This window comes from Lissotriton vulgaris, chromosome 12 (assembly GCF_964263255.1).
Source record: "Lissotriton vulgaris chromosome 12, aLisVul1.2, whole genome shotgun sequence".
NCBI classification, from domain to species: domain Eukaryota; kingdom Metazoa; phylum Chordata; class Amphibia; order Caudata; family Salamandridae; genus Lissotriton; species Lissotriton vulgaris.
The window spans coordinates 454,950,270-454,966,858 of record NC_141700.1 but is presented as its reverse complement, the minus strand read 5'-3'; the positions used below and the strand labels follow the sequence as shown (position 1 = coordinate 454,966,858).

Below are 16,589 nucleotides of genomic sequence, written 5' to 3'. Positions count from 1 at the left end.
TATCTATCGCCCTCACTCTGTATATCGCCCTCAGTCTATCTATCTATCGCACTCACTCTATCTATCTATTGCCCTCACTCTATCTATGTATCGCACTCACTTTATCTATCTATCGCACTCACTCTATCTATCGCCATCACTCTATCTATCTGTCTATCTATCTTTCGCCCTCACTCTATCTATCTATCTATCTATCTATCTATCTATCTATCTATCTATCTATCTATCTATCTATCTATCTATCTATCTATCTATCTATCTATCTATCTATCTATCTATCTATCTATCTATCTATCTATATCTATCTATATCTATCTATATCTATCTATCTATCTATCTATCTATCTATCTATCTATCTATCTATCTATCTATCTATCTATCTATCTATCTATCTATCTATCTATCTATCTATCGCTATCTATCTATCTATCTATCTATCTATCTATCTATCTATCTATCTATCTATCTATCTATCTATCTATCTATCTATCTATCTATCTATCAATCTATCGCCCTCACTCTGTCTATCGCCCCCACTCTATCTATCGCCCCCACTCTATCTATCTATCGCCCTCACTCTATCTATCGCCCTTACTCTATCTATCGCCCTCACTCTGTCTATCGCTATCTATCTATCTATCTATCTATCTATCTATCTATCTATCTATCTATCTATCTATCTATCTATCTATCTATCTATCTATCTATCTATCTATCTATCTATCTATCTATCTATCTATCTATCTATCTATCTATCTATCTATCTATCTATCTATCTATCTATCTATCTATCTATCTATCTATCTATCTATCTCTATCGCCCTCTATCTATCTATCTATCTATCTATCTATCTATCTATCTATCTATCTATCTATCTATCTATCTATCTATCTATCTATCTATCTATCTATCTATCTATCTATCTATCTATCTATCTATCTATCTATCTATCTATCTATCTATCTATCTATCTATCTATCTATCTATCTATCTATCTATCTATCTATCTATCTATCTATCTATCTATCTATCTATTTATCTATCTATCTATCTCTATCGCCATCTATCTATCTATCTATCTATCTATCTATCTATCTATCTATCTATCTATCTATCTATCTATCTATCTATCTATCTATCTATCTATCTATCTATCTATCTATCTATCTATCTATCTATCTATCTATCTATCTATCTATCTATCTATCTATCTATCTATCTATATCTATCTATATTTATCTATCTATCTATCTATCTATCTATCTATCTATCTATCTATCTATCTATCTATCTATCTATCTATCTATCTATCTATCTATCGCTATCTATCTATCTATCTATCTATCTATCTATCTATCTATCTATCTATCTATCTATCTATCTATCTATCTATCTATCTATCTATCTATCAATCTATCGCCCTCACTCTGTCTATCGCCCCCACTCTATCTATCGCCCCCACTCTATCTATCTATCGCCCTCACTCTATCTATCGCCCTTACTCTATCTATCGCCCTCACTCTGTCTATCGCTATCTATCTATCTATCTATCTATCTATCTATCTATCTATCTATCTATCTATCTATCTATCTATCTATCTATCTATCTATCTATCTATCTATCTATCTCTATCGCCCTTATCTATCTATCTATCTATCTATCTATCTATCTATCTATCTATCTATCTATCTATCTATCTATCTATCTATCTATCTATCTATCTATCTATCTATCTATCTATCTATCTATCTATCTATATATCTATCTTTCTATCTATCTATCTATCTATCTATCTATCTATCTATCTATCTATCTATCAATCTATCGCCCTCACTCTGTCTATCGCCCCCACTCTATCTATCGCCCCCACTCTATCTATCTATCGCCCTCACTCTATCTATCGCCCTTACTCTATCTATCGCCCTCACTCTGTCTATCGCTATCTATCTATCTATCTATCTATCTATCTATCTATCTATCTATCTATCTATCTATCTATCTATCTATCTATCTATCTATCTATCTATTTATCTATCCATCTATCTATCTCTATCTATCTATCTATCTATCTATCTATCTATCTATCTATCTATCTATCTATCTATCTATCTATCTATCTATCTATCTATCTATCTATCTATCTATCTATCTATCTATCTATCTATCTATCTATCTATCTATCTATCTATCTATCTATCTATCTATATATCTATCTATCTATCTATCTATCACCCTCCCTCTATCTATCTATCGTCCTCACTCTATCTATCTATCGCCCTCACTCGATCTATCTATCTACCGCCCTCACTCTATCTTTTTATTGCCCTCATTCTATCTATCTATAACCCTCACTCTATCTATTGCCTTCACTCTATCGCTATCTATCTATCTATCTATCTATCTATCTATCTATCTATCTATCTATCTATCTATCTATCTATCTATCTATCTATCTATCTATCTATCTATCTATCTATCTATCTATCTATCTATCTATCTATCTATCTATCTATCTATCTATCTATCTATCTATCTATCTCTCTATCTATCTATCTATCTATCTCTCTATCTATCTATCTATCTATCTATCTATCTATCTATCTATCTCTCTATCTATCTATCTATCTATCTATCTCTCTATCTATCTATCTATCTATCTCTCTATCTATCTATCTATCTATCTATCTATCTATCTATCTATCTATCTATCTATCTATCTATCTATCTATCTATCTATCTATCTATCTATCTATCTATCTATCTATCTATCTTTCTATCTATCTATCTATCTATCTATCTATCTATCTATCTATCTATCTATCTATCTATCTATCGCCCTCACTCTGTGTATCGCCCTCACTCTATCTATCTATTGCCCTCACTCTATCTATGTATCGCACTCACTTTATCTATCTATCGCACTCACTCTATCTATCGCCATCACTCTATCTATCTGTCTATCTATCTTTCGCCCTCACTCTATCTATCTATCTATCTATCTATCTATCTATCTATCTATCTATCTATCTATCTATCTATCTATCTATCTATCTATCTATCTATCTATCTATCTATCTATCTATCTATCTATCTATCTATCTATCTATCTATCTATCTATCTATCTATCGTCCTCCCTCTATCTATTGCATTCCCTCTATCTATCGCATTCCCTCTATCGCCCTCCCTCCACTATCTATCTTTCGCCCTCACTCTATCTATCTATCGCACTCACTCTATCGCATCACCACAGCATCACTCATCACCACCACAGCGTCACTCAGGGGCACAACAACAGCACTATACGCTACCACAGTATCATTGAACTCCACAGCATCACTCGTCGCCACCACAACATCAATCTGTGCAACCATTCAACAACAACTGGTTCAAATATGTTCTCCCAATGTTTCAAGCTTTATTACAAATGTCACAAATATATGTTAATATTTCACTTCTGTACTTGGATTTTCGTCACAATACAATACACTGAACATAATCAAAAAGGTATTTACAAAAGTTTAAGCTTTTGCCATTATACATTACAATAGCTTTTATTAAAAAATTAATTGTTTAAAAAATGTAAAGCCATTGTTATTTGTAATATCAATACATTTAAGTCACAACACATATTGCATTACAAATCCTATAGGTGTCACATTTGCGAAAGTTAAAACTATAGGCATTGTAAATGACAAAGCTATTAATTTCGCTATTTTCAAAAGCAACACATAAATAAAAAATGTGTCATTTACAATACGAATAGCTCAAATTTTCCTAATGCGAGACCTATTGCATTGCAAATGCTTGTTTAAAATGGGGGGAGAGGGAGGAAGTGTCACAGAATCTCCAACTTTCTGTTCCTATCCAGCAGACTCCTCCCAGTGCTTTTTCCATCTTCTGCTCATTCTGCCTTTGGATTTTGAGCTGGAGGATCACTCTTTTTGTCTGCTGCATCATTGCAATTGGATTTGAGGATTTTTGAATTCGATATTTTACAAGTAAGTGGTTGTTGTGTCTGTTTGATTTTGGGCATTGCAGTTGTTGCAACTACAATTTAATTTTGGTAACTATCATTCTTTTTTTTTATGTTGTGGGTAGTAGTAGTCAGTAGTAGGCCCCGAGCTAGTCATGGCCTCATGGGTGTGTGCATGAGGAAGCAATTGTTCCTTAGGTGTTTTTTGAATGTATTTCATTTTCAAGCATCATTTAGGGCCTGGATGGCATTGGATTGAGTTGGGAAATGTTTTTTTTGGGGGGTGGGCTTTCTTTTGTTGGGCCTGGCCTTGTGGCTGGTCGCTATTTAGAAGCCTAGGCCTGCAAGCTTGTCTGGCCTTGTCTGCCAACAGGCATGCTTTCATCCAGTAGGCTCAGAGCAAGTAGTCACAATTGCATTAAACAAGTGTTTCTGTGTGGTCTGTTGAATTTAAACATAATTTAGGGCATTGATGGCATTGGATTGAGTTGGGAAATGTGTTTATTTGGGGTAGGCTTTCTGATGTCGAAGCCTAGGCCTGCAAGCTTGTCTGCCAACAGGCCTGCTTTTATCCAGTGGGCTCAGAGCAGGTAGCCACAGCTTTATTAATCAAGTGTTTCTGTGTGGTCTGTTGAATTTAGACATCATTCAGGGCATGGATGGCATAAGATTGAGTTGGGAAATGTGTTTTTTTGGGGTGGGCTCTCTGATGTTGGGCCTTGCCATGGGGCTTGTGGCCATTTTGAAGCCTAGTCCTGCAAGCTTGTCTGGCCTTGTCTGCCAACAGGCCTACTTTCATCCAGTAGGCTCAGAGCAGGTAACCACAGTTTTATTAATCAAGTGTTTCTGTGTTGTCTGTTGAATTTAGACACCATTTAGGGCATGGATGGCATTGGATTGAGGTGGGAAGTGTGTTTTTGGGGTGGGCTTTTTGATGTTGGGCCAGGCCATGTGGCTGGTGGCCATTTTGAAGCCTAGGCCTGCAAGATTGTCTGGCCTTGTCTGCCAACAGGCCTGGAGGCTCAGAGCAGGTTGCCACAGCTTTATTAATCAAGTGTTTCTGTGTGGTCTGTTGAATTTAGACATCATTTAGGGCATGGAAGGCATTGGATTGAGTTGGGAAGTGTGTGTTTTTTGGGGTGGGATTTCTGATGTTGGGCCTGGCCATGTGGCTGGTGGCCATTTTGAAGCCTAGGCCTGCAAGCTTGTCTGGCCTTGTCTGCCAACAGGCCTGCTTTCATCCAGTAGGCTCAGAGCAGGTAGCCACAGCTTTATTAATCAAGTGTTTCTGTGTTGTCTGTTGAATTTAGACATCATTTAGGGCATGGATGGCATTGGATTGAGGTGGGAAGTGTGATTTTTGGGGTGGGCTTTTTGATGTTGGGCATGGCCATGTGGCTGGTGGCCATTTTGAAGCCTAGGCCTGCAAGCTTGTCTGGCCTTGTCTGCCAACAGGCCTGGAGGCTCAGAGCAGGTTGCCACAGCTTTATTAATCAAGTGTTTCTGTGTGATCTGTTGAATGTAGACATAATTAAGGGCATGGATGGCATTGGATTGAGTTGGGAAGTGTGTGTTTTGGGGTGGGCTTTCTGATGTTGGGCCTGGTCATGTGGCTGGTGGCCATTTGAAGCCTAGGCCTGCAAGCTTGTCTGGCCTTGTCTGCCAACAGGCCTGCTTTCATCCAATAGGCTCAGAACAGGTAGCCACAGCTTTATTAATCAAGTGTTTCTGTGTGGTCTGTTTAATTTAGACATCATTTAGGTCATGGATGGCATTGGATTGAGTTGGGAAATGCGTTTTTTGGGGTGGGCTTTCTGATGTTGGGCGTCTTAAAGTCATGCCTTTGTTGTGTGTGTCTGGTGTGTGTGTTGGTGTCCAATGCATGCACCCTGCAGACCTTTTTGGGGCCTGTGAATTTTTGTATTTGCATTTTGTTGCATTAAAAAGGCAAAGCAGTGTGCTTTAGCATGCAGCCTTTGCCTGGCTTTTATAGGCCTTTTGTCAGCTCCTGGTGTTTCCCATGCCCCCTGCTTGTTGCTTGTGATTTGTGACGGTCCATGTGGCTGGTGGTCTTTGTTTGTGGTGGGAGTTATTCGTGTCCTGCTTTTGCCATATAGGCCTTCATGGTTTTCCTATTGGCTTACTGCTTCCATCCATCCACCCACCCCCTTTGCCAGCAGCAGCTCCATCAATGATGTGATGCTCAAATAATTTAATGGCAAATAGGGTCCACCCCACTTCCATTACATTTTTATTTTGGTGGTTCTTATTCTCTTTCCCATCCTTCCTGAGAGTGTAGTGTGTGTACACAGTAGTATAACATAGCCCTTGTTGACAACCCCTCAGAAATGGCTAGACTATATCTTTTGTTTGCACTAGTACAGTAGTAACTGAACCACAACAACAAATTCAACATTTCACTGATGTTCTTCTCCTGGCTTATTTGCTTGTAGGTGCAGAAAAAGCCAGAGGAGGAGGTGTCATCATCATCACCCGTTGTACTGCCAGCCAGACAGAAGTCCTGCTGCGCATCACGTCCACGTGTGACCACAACTTGTTGTGCATCTGCGTCCTGCCTGACATCTGAAGAAGATGGCCCCAAAGAAAGGTACCAGGTCCAGTACCAAGAAAGTTGTTGGTGGGTAGAAGGAACAGAAAAAGGAAGTGCCATTAACCACGACTGGTGTGCCGGCTAATGTTTTTTTAGGACCAAAAAAGTTACACCTGCAGTAGCGTTGTCCGGGAACCAAGCTGGGAGCAGCACCTCCGCACCAGCAGTCGAACCCCACCGACCTAGGCCCAAGCCCTTGAGTGTCGCAGAGGTAGCTAGTCTACTAAAGAGCACAATCAACGCAGACGGAAACTCAGCAGATAAGTGTACAGCCGCAAGAACAGCAGCAGCCGCAAGAACAGCAGCAGCCGCAAGAACAGCCCACAATAGTAGTTGTTGCTCCTGAAGTAGGGGCATTTAAGGAAATCGAGCTTCCTGCAGACAAAGTGGAGCAAACCACTTTTTCCGAAGATCTATTGTCTTCCAGACCACCAGCAAGGAAAAGGAGGCTTAGTCCATCATCTTCTTCTTCAAGCCCCGCTTCTGATGATCGTGATGCCACTTGGCAGCCACCAGCTCAGTCTGAGAGTGATGCATGCCACAAAACAAAGCTTCTGAAAAGGAAGGTTCCAGAAAAACCTAGAGTTAAGGAGGTAGATGTAGAAGAGGGTGATGATGTTGATTTAGACGTGCTAGTCATCACGCACATCACTTCCGCCCCAAAGGGGATGGAGACTAACATTCTCACCCTATCCAGAAAGGCTGCTACTGAGCAGGATGTAGCAAGGATACCACCAACACAGGTTCCACCACCACGACCTCCAGCTGCCATATTTTTAAAGGCCAGGCAGGGACCTACTACATCCAGCTCAACCATCTCAGTAGGTAGTGGTAGTAAAAGTCACAGTGTAGCTGCACAGAGACACATTCCAAGCACACCCTCCAGTTCATCTGGTATTGAAAGTGGCACATCCAGCAGTGCCAGAAAGTTCTCCTCCCCAGTTTGGGACTTCTTTTCTGTTAGCACCAAGGAAGAGAATGTTGCTCTCTGCTCAATTTGTCGTACAGGTGTTCGGCGCGGTAAGCTTGGTACAAACTATGGTACCGGACGCCAAGCAAGTCATCTCAGAATACACCACACTATTGTGTGGGAGAATCACCTACTTCACTTAAAACAAAGTAAAAAAACTCAACCCATTGAAGTTGGGCATGAAGAATCAGGAGACAATATTATTGTGGTGGAAGGTGAAGAAGAGGGAGGCATTTCTAGCCCTGTCCCAGTGGTACCGCCCACATCCTCCTCAGTAACATCTGAGTGACACTGCAGTAAGAACCATACTCAGAGTCAGCCTGAGACAACAAGGCAACCGAGTACTGCAATGAGACACACTGTGCCGTTGACCCTAAGTGGGTTAATGAAAACAACAGCACCACAAAGGAAAGTAATCCAGCCTACCATTGAGAGCATGCTTAGGTTGGAGGAGCAGTTCCAAAGCAACCACCCAACGGCATGGTTGTACAATGCAAAGCTGGCTGAAATGTTAGCACTGGACCTTTTCCCTTTTTCATTTGTGGAAGGGGTGGGTTTCCTTGAATTTGTGTCAGCCATCTGCCCTAAATGGAAGGTTCCCAGCCGGTCCTATTTCGCAAGTATTGCTGTTCCCGCACTACATCATGATGTGCTGGAATTGGTTGGACAAGCTTTTCAGCATAGTGCTGTTCACAATATCCACCTGACAACAGACATGTGGACCAGTATCCAAGCCACATATTACATGTGCATCACTGCACACTGGGTCTCTTTTATGGAGGTTAGAGATAAGCTATCTGAACGAGGTGTTGTTGACACAGCTGAGATTTTTAAAGCTACTCGGAAACATGCAACTGTAGCCATGTTCACCATAGAGAAATCTCATACTGCTGTAAACATTTTGGAAGAGTTTCACAGCAAGGTTTTTGAATGGCTGCGCCCAAGAGGGCTTAGTATTGGATTTGTTGCCACAGATAATGTTAGTAATGTACTTAAGGCCATGGACCTTGGTTCCTATTTCAGGGTTCCGTGTTTGGCGCACTGCATAAACATTATTGTTCAAGACTTTCTGAAAAAAGAACCCATAGTCAGGACCTTACTGACCATCTGTCGAAGAATATGCACTAATTTCAGCCATTCTTTTAAAGCTCGGAAGCAGCTGAGGATCATTTACTGTGAATATAACATGCCAGTCAAACCACTTATCCAGGAGGTGGCAACACGTTGGAACTCAAAGTATTGCATGCTTGATCATCTGTTTGAGCAGTACAAGCCACTCAATGAATATGTCATGCGAAGACTGGATGCTACTGTGAAAGGCATGACCCTTCAGATGGACCAATGGTGCCTAGTTAAATGCCTGACTGAGATGCTTCCTCCTTTTGAGGTCTTCACACGTGAAGTCAGCAAGGAGGACTGTACAATGGGCCAAGCTATCTCATTATTGTAAATGCTAGAGCATCAGCTGAAGAAGGTGTCTGAACCATACAAAGGTGTAGAGGAAAAAAAGGAAGCCTATGACTTGGTGGAGAGCTTAGCCCGCCGCTTAGCTGAAAATACAAGGGTGCACAATACGATTTTGTCACAAGAATATTACATTTCTGCCACAATTCTGGATCCATGGGCAAAATTGGGACTGAAGACATTCATTCCTTTTTCAGAGATGGATGATGCCCACTACAAAACTTGGATAGCTGAGGCAGCGAGTAAGTTGGAAAATGGACGGCTGCTAATTAAAAGCCGGCCAGATCAACCCACAAGAAGTACTGCAGCAGGGCATGTGGCATCAAGTGCAACTTCGGAGGCTGAGGGCAGTGTGTTTGGCTCACAACACTCACCATCACTATCGACAACAGCAACAATAACTGGATAATTAGGCCCAGTAGAATCGTTACACGATTGGTATTTACAGTTAGGCATTAATAAACACAATGCTGATGCACAGAGAAAAGAGCCCAAAAGGTTAGCAGCAGCACCCCTGAACATTGAGCGGATGGTACAGGCCTATGTGGACGATCCAACAGAGGTGTACATTGATCATAACCCATTGCAGTATTGGTATAGGAAAAGGGCTGAATGGCCACTGCTCAGCAGGCTGGCGATAAGCTATCTGGCTTGCCCTGTCGCAAGTGTCTCTTCAGAACGTATTTTCAGTGCTGCTGGTTCCATTATAACAGTGCGATGTACCAGTCTCTCGCCCAAAAAACGTGGAGAGGTTAACAATGATCTGTGAAATGCAGACATCTGAAACTTGTATATTGAAATAAGAAGAGTAGAAGACGGTGGAAATGGATTTGTTGTGATTCAAAGTTTGTAACCGGAACGTCAGACACACAAATAAAGGAAAATAAGGGAGGAAGATAGTAAGTGCAAGCTTAATTGTCAGGGAGGTATAGCTCGTCCTCAAACTCTGGGGGTTCAGCCAGTAGTAGGTAATCGTGTGACACACTACTTCCGTCACCTGGGCCACTGTACTGTATACTGGAGGTATATGTTCCTTTGTTAAATAAAAATCACCTCTAAAATATACTGCTCATGGGTGGGCAAGCAGAAGATCATTGCTCCGCCTTGAAATTGAAGTACTGTTGCTTTCGCCACATTCGCCCCAGCAAGCGTGTGATTAACTATTGGTGTACATTTAATTTAGTTACACCTCAATAAGTCACACAGCCCGGGGGAAGAGGGTTAGGGTTTGTTAAATGGATGGGAAGGGGGGTTTGGGGAAAGGTTTGAAAATTAAAAACAGACAGTACGCATGGACAAACAACAAACTCTGTAGACTACCATATCCATATCAATATGTTAAGGGAGAAAAAGGAAATGCATGCATGATGATGATTGATAAGGAGACCCGGATTACATACACTTCTTGTTCAGTTGTTCCGGGCTTAATACTTTTACAGATAGCAAATAACATTTTCAAATATTGGTAGGGATGAATCATAAACAGAGAGCAAACTGAATGATAATAGCAACAACAAGAAGAACACACTGTTGTAAAGATTGTAGACAAAAAAATGAATCAAAATATTTAAAAGATAATGAAAGGTGATACTGTTACTGTGTTATCCTGGTCAAAAATGTGGACTGGATTTGCATCTCGGCATTCCTCTTGGTCCTCTCGTCCATCAATCTCGGGTGTCGCCAGTCGCCACTGCCCGCCTGGAAAATTTAGATTTATTGGTAAGGTAAGTGTGCATTGTAATGTTTTTCCAAGTATAGGGCAAGGCCCGGCCTATAATTGTAGATGGAAAAACAAAAGGGATATTGAGAAACAAAGTTGAAAGAAATGCACAAGTTATAGTGTAGTGCAACAAGAACACTTTCCAAGGTGGCATGTATGCATCATTTCTACTCTAGTCTGTTTCCAGCATTGACCTTCAACAACAGGACAGAGCAGGCCCACAGTGACGGGCCGGCAAGTCGCTTAGCACATCCTCCAATTTTTTAGAGTACTTTTTTTAAAGAGTTGGACAAAGCACATATCCAGCAACATAGCATTTTACAATTTAAGTGAGTACATCAATGCACCCCAGTCATCCCACCGCTACACTTGACTCCACTTCTACACAGACATTTGGGTCTGCTGTGGTTGTTGTTGACGTGTTTATCTTTTATGCCACTTATGAACGGCCTCCGATACTTGTACTGACTGTGAAGATCGGCCTGCAGTAGAAGTACAATTTTGTTATTACACAACAAGAGTAGAAATATTGTTGACTTGAGTCCCTCTTTAGTGTGTACAGTACGACTACTAGTACACTTTGACTTCACTTCATGCACAACAAACAAACAACAAAAACACAAACACCAATCGCTCAGAGTCAGGTGTCCAATGCATGACATTCATTTTTATTACCTGTTCCTTCTCATCTTAAGTTAACTGGCCGTCTTTTTCGCCATCATTATCATGGACGGTGCTGTTGTCATACTCAGTGTGCAGATTGAGTCCCCTTCCTGTATTCACTCAAAAGCAATGTATCAAGCTGCAGTAGAAGAACAATAGTTACTTACCTGTAATCTGTGGTTCTCCAGTATTGGTGTCTTTCATAGATTCACATGCCTGAATCATTCCCCGTCGTCGGAGTGGGAGTCCCACGGTACATAAAAAAGCAATAATATGCCATAAATATGTAGTAAATACCAATAGAAAAAACCAGGAAGTAAAGTAGCCCCTGCTACAGCAGGAAAAACTTCCACATCTATGACTATCCTAGTCATTTTGTATAGTCCAAACTACAGCCAATCAGGCGCCAGCACCCACCAGAATGTTCTCCCCAGAGGCTCAGGCTCTCAGATTTTCTCGTAGGAGTGTAGGTAAAATCCCTTATAGCCTAAAAGCCTCTGAGGGGAGGTGGGCGGGTTGCATGTGAATTTATGAAAGACACCAATACTGGAGAACCACAGATTACAGGTAAGTAACTATTGTTCTTCTCCAGTATTAGGGGTGTCTTTCATAGATTCACATGCCTGAATCAGAGTAGTTAGCAGTATATATCCTTGCTGTGCAGACACTAAAGAAGCCAAGCTTGTCAGCAAGTAAAGCATATAACAATGCAAAGTGCCAATACACATATCGTATAAAGCATAATATAATGCAATCATGGAAATATGTGTGAACATAAGATAAGAAGCGTCTGACAGCAGAAAAACAAGGAGGTGGGAAACAGAGGCTCACCTTAGTGAAACAGATTCCGTAGAACAGCTCGACCCACAGAAGTATCAGCCTCGCTGATCGATTCTAGACAGTAATGTCTGGTAAAGGTATGGCGACTAGCCCAAGTAGCCGCTTTGCAGATCTGCTGAAGAGGGACTCCAGCAAATAAGGCCGTAGAAAAAGAGACCGCTCTTGTAGAGTGCGCTCTGGGCCCTGACAGTAAAGGTCTCCCAGCCTGTGCATGGCAAAAGGCAATGGCAGCAGAGATCCATCTTGAAATAGTCTGTTTTGAAACTGCCTGCCCCTTACGAATTGCACCGTAGGTAATGAACAACTGGTCAGAAGTGCGTAGAGTAGATGTTCTTTGTAGGTGGAATTTAAGACATCTTCTAATGTCAAGCGAGTGTAACGCTCTTTCCGCAGGCGTTTGCGGGTCTGAAAAGAACGATTTAAGAACAATAGGTTCGTTGAGATGGAAATCCGAAGGTACTTTCGGAATGTATTTTGGATTTGTGCGAAGTATCACAGAGTCACTAGTGAATTGCAGGAAAGGATGGTGCACAGTGAAAGCTTGGATATCACTAACCCTCCTGGAGGATGTTAAAGCCAGGAGCAGTGATACTTTCCACGAAAGGTACTTTAGATCGGCCTTGTGGATGGGCTCGAATGGGTGACGCATGAGTTGATCTAGGACCACATTTAGATGCCATGAAGGAGGCGGACGGAGTACAGGAGGGAACATTCTAAAGAGGCCTCTGAAGAATTGTTGGATAATCCTTGCTGAGTACAGAGAATTGGTCCCATCCTGACGATATCTGGATATTGCAGCCAGAAACACCTTTAAGGTAGCATGAGACAGACCTGTTCGTGCTAACTGCAGGAAAAAAGGAAGAATTTCCTCTGGTTTTGCTGAAAAAGGGTGAACCCCTGCTGAACGGCACCAGATGCAGAAGCGCTTCCACTTTAGACTATATGTCTTGATGGTAGCAGGCGCTCTAGCCTTGGCCAACACCTCTTTACAGTCCTCGGGGATGTTTAGGTGTGCAAACTCACGGTGTTCAGGAGCAAGGCCGCTAATTTCAGAGATGCTGGGTCCGGATGGAAGACTTGTCCTTCCTGAATGCTGAGCAAGTTCGGAATTGGATGTAATTGAATTGGCTTGAACTCTGACAGTAGGAGGAGCTCTGTAAACCAATATTGGCGTGGCCATCTGGGCGCAATCAGAATGAGTCGGCAAGGTTCCTTCTTTATCTTCCGCAGAACCTTGGGGACTAGTGGAATCGGTGGGAAAGCGTACGCAAACATCAGAGACCAAAAATAGAAGCTCTGTTCTCTAAGAATAGTTCTACTTTAAGCAGAGTACCATGTGCCAAAAGGGAAATATAAATATTTTGGAAAATGGACAAAATAATTTCGCTTTCAGGGGAAAAAATAGTTCCAAGTATTTTCGGTTGCTTTGTTTATCAAAAAATGAAGGCCGAATTCAGAGTTCAGAGAACGCTGTGTGCTCAGTAAAAAAGTTTTTCATTCTCGTTGCTCAGGGGAGAACATCATTTCAGTCAGACTCGCAAAGAATTGGTCTACCACATCAGGTGAAAGTTCGACCAAGTTCGAAAATACCGCAACTGTGCAGTTTTCTGCGTGATTGCTATTATCGATGTTAGGATCAGCAATGCTCACAGAAGGTTGTACCTGTTTGGTGCTGCTTTCCTCTCGTACCTCACCGCCACTTACTCGTAGTGGTGAAGTCTCAACGAATGCCGTCATCAGAAAGGGTAGCCGCTGGGGACAACACGATGCATGAGTCGTTACTGGACCTAGCAAAGTATCGATATCCATTGGTCTTGCTGATGGTAGTGTAAGACAGACGTCCAACACGCATTCTTCTCCGCATAGCAGACATTGAAGCACAGGTAAGATGAAATCCTGCCAGATCGGTCTGAATGAAAGAAACCAGGTTGTACTCAGATCTCGTAGCCGGGCCAATCCGAGGACCTTAATGATACGGTCTCGGTATCGTATTGCTAGGATTGTTTCTTCCATCGTTGTGTCGTAATTGGCAATGGCCGCGTTAGCGATTAGCTGAAACTACACGTTTTCCTCCTTAACTTGGTCATATATGAAAACGCCATTTTGAATGTTGCGGCGGCCATCTTAGACCATAAGCGGCCTCGTGGCCGGCGTGCCCTTTAGTCCTTTGTCCGTACCACTGACCACTTCAGTCTGCCCAGCAACAGGCTATTTTTAGTACTGGTCAGTTCGCGCATGCGCAGTCCCCACTGACCAGTTACCCTTCAGGAATGTGCACCAAACTGACCAGCGGAGTTGTGCCCCCTCCAATGAGCTGGCTGTGTTCCAAAACATGACCATATATGTACATGAATGTGTCCTAACTTGTGCCGCCTATCTTTTATTGCCCCAAAACTGTATATAAATCGGGGTCACACCGGTGTTCGGTGTGATACCTCTTGCATTACCGAAGGGTGCTGTATGAGTGTACCACCACCCCATGGGGTCTTAATAAACTTGTTCTTTGACTTTTACAGTTTCCGTGCCAACAGTTCTTGAGTGTAAGTGGGTTATCTTCGGAGCATGTAGGCCTTGGGAACCCTGATTACTACAAATTGGTGACCACGAAGGGACTCATCGGCAACTCGGATGCCCGAAGGAGAGGTCGTGACGAAGGCTTGGAAACTCGCCATGGACGCGCGCTGCCACTGAGTGACCCGAGTCTTGGCTCCCACGGTGTTTCTTCCTTTCCTTCCGATCTGACCTTCCAGGTGGCGCCGGTCTCCGACTGAGTTTTCGAGTGTCTGTGCTGCTGGGAAAGTGCCGTTTGGCTGATTTGATCACAAGACCTTGGCAGTTGGAATCTGGATCTTTGAGAATTTGGGTAAGATTTGTGTTCGGTAAGGTAGTCTTCGGACGCTTACTGAAGTTCTATGATTTGTGTTCGGTAAGGTAGTCTTCGGACGCTTACTGAAGTTCTATGATTTGTGTTCGGTAAGGTAGTCTTCGGACGCTTACTGAAGTTCTATGATTTGTGTTCGGTAAGGTAGTCTTCGGACGCTTACTGAAGTTCTATGATTTGTGTTCGGTAAGGTAGTCTTCGGACGCTTACTGAAGTTCTATGATTTGTGTTCGGTAAGGTAGTCTTCGGACGCTTACTGAAGTTCTATGATTTGTGATCGGTAAGGTAGTCCTCGGACGCTTGCCGAAGTGCTACGATCTATGATTTGATTTGAGTTAGCTAACGTTTGTGAATTTGTGATCTTTGAACTTATATGTGTAGTGCACTTCACATAGGCAGGCATGTAGAGATGTTTCTCTAACTTTGTTTTTTTCCTCTGAGCGGCACATTTGTGTGAAGTACTGTAAGTTCCATTTTATACGGTGTCACGCTTTCGTGATACTTTTTGAACATGCCTGTTTTCAGCACACTCCGAGGAATGTGCTGTCTTGGAAATGGTACCACAATTAGGTTAGCGGAAGCACAGCCGGCTCCCCCAGAGGGAACACCGAACAGGGAGATGTATATTAAATTTGGCCTTCCCCCTATTATGTACAGCAAATTATGGCGTAAGTACACAAGAACTGATCCTGAATTGCAATGGCCTCTACATGGGTCGTTCGATTTACGTAAAGTACAGTTTGTGGAGCAATGTTTGTTTCAACGCAGGTCTAGACAAAATATGTTTGATTGTGTGCGAATGTGGGAGAAAGCGGTGCGCGAGCGAATGAAACGTGAAGTTGCCTTGGCGGACAAAGAGCAGCGCAAGGCTGCTCGGGATAAGGCTTTACAGCTTGAGGAGAAAGAGGCTCAGGAGAAAAGAGAGAGGGAGTAACGGGAACGTAAATTGCAAACGACTGGTCAATTTCCTATTCGCCGACCGCTTTATCCTGTCCTTAATAATGAAATTGATGATTTTTCATTGCTAGATCGGTCACCGCCTCCGTACGTTTCGCCAACGGCTCCAGCTGAAGATTCGGGAGATGATGGGCAGGATAAGTCGGAAAAGAAGGGTATATCCGCTCTCAGGTTTACTGCGGAGAGGTCCGCACATTTACGTAGTTGGGCTCGTAAAGTGAATAAGAAATATGTTTCTCAGGACGAGGTGATTGCGGGGAGGAGTTAATGGTCGGATCTTGAATTAATGTATTTTTTGTCTAGTTTGGCGGATGAAGTTGTTGCCGCGTATCGTGACCTTTCAGATACGTTAGAACCTAAAGCTCTGTCAGTGCATCGTGAGAATTTGGATAAAGGTTTATTTGATCTTGCAGATGTTGACGGCCTATTCAAGCAACTGATCCAGCTGCGAGATGAAACGACCAGATTGCGGGAGGAGCAGAAAAGGAGGCAAAAGGAGGCCGAAT

At 42.3% G+C, this 16,589-nt stretch overlaps 1 protein-coding gene across 1 annotated transcript in view; it reads right to left on the bottom strand.

The window, feature by feature from the left end:
• Positions 1 to 16,589, bottom strand: part of KCTD19 (potassium channel tetramerization domain containing 19) — a 2,885,268-nt gene that overhangs the window by 2,285,456 nt on the left and 583,223 nt on the right. The gene's annotated exons all lie outside the window — the stretch shown is intronic.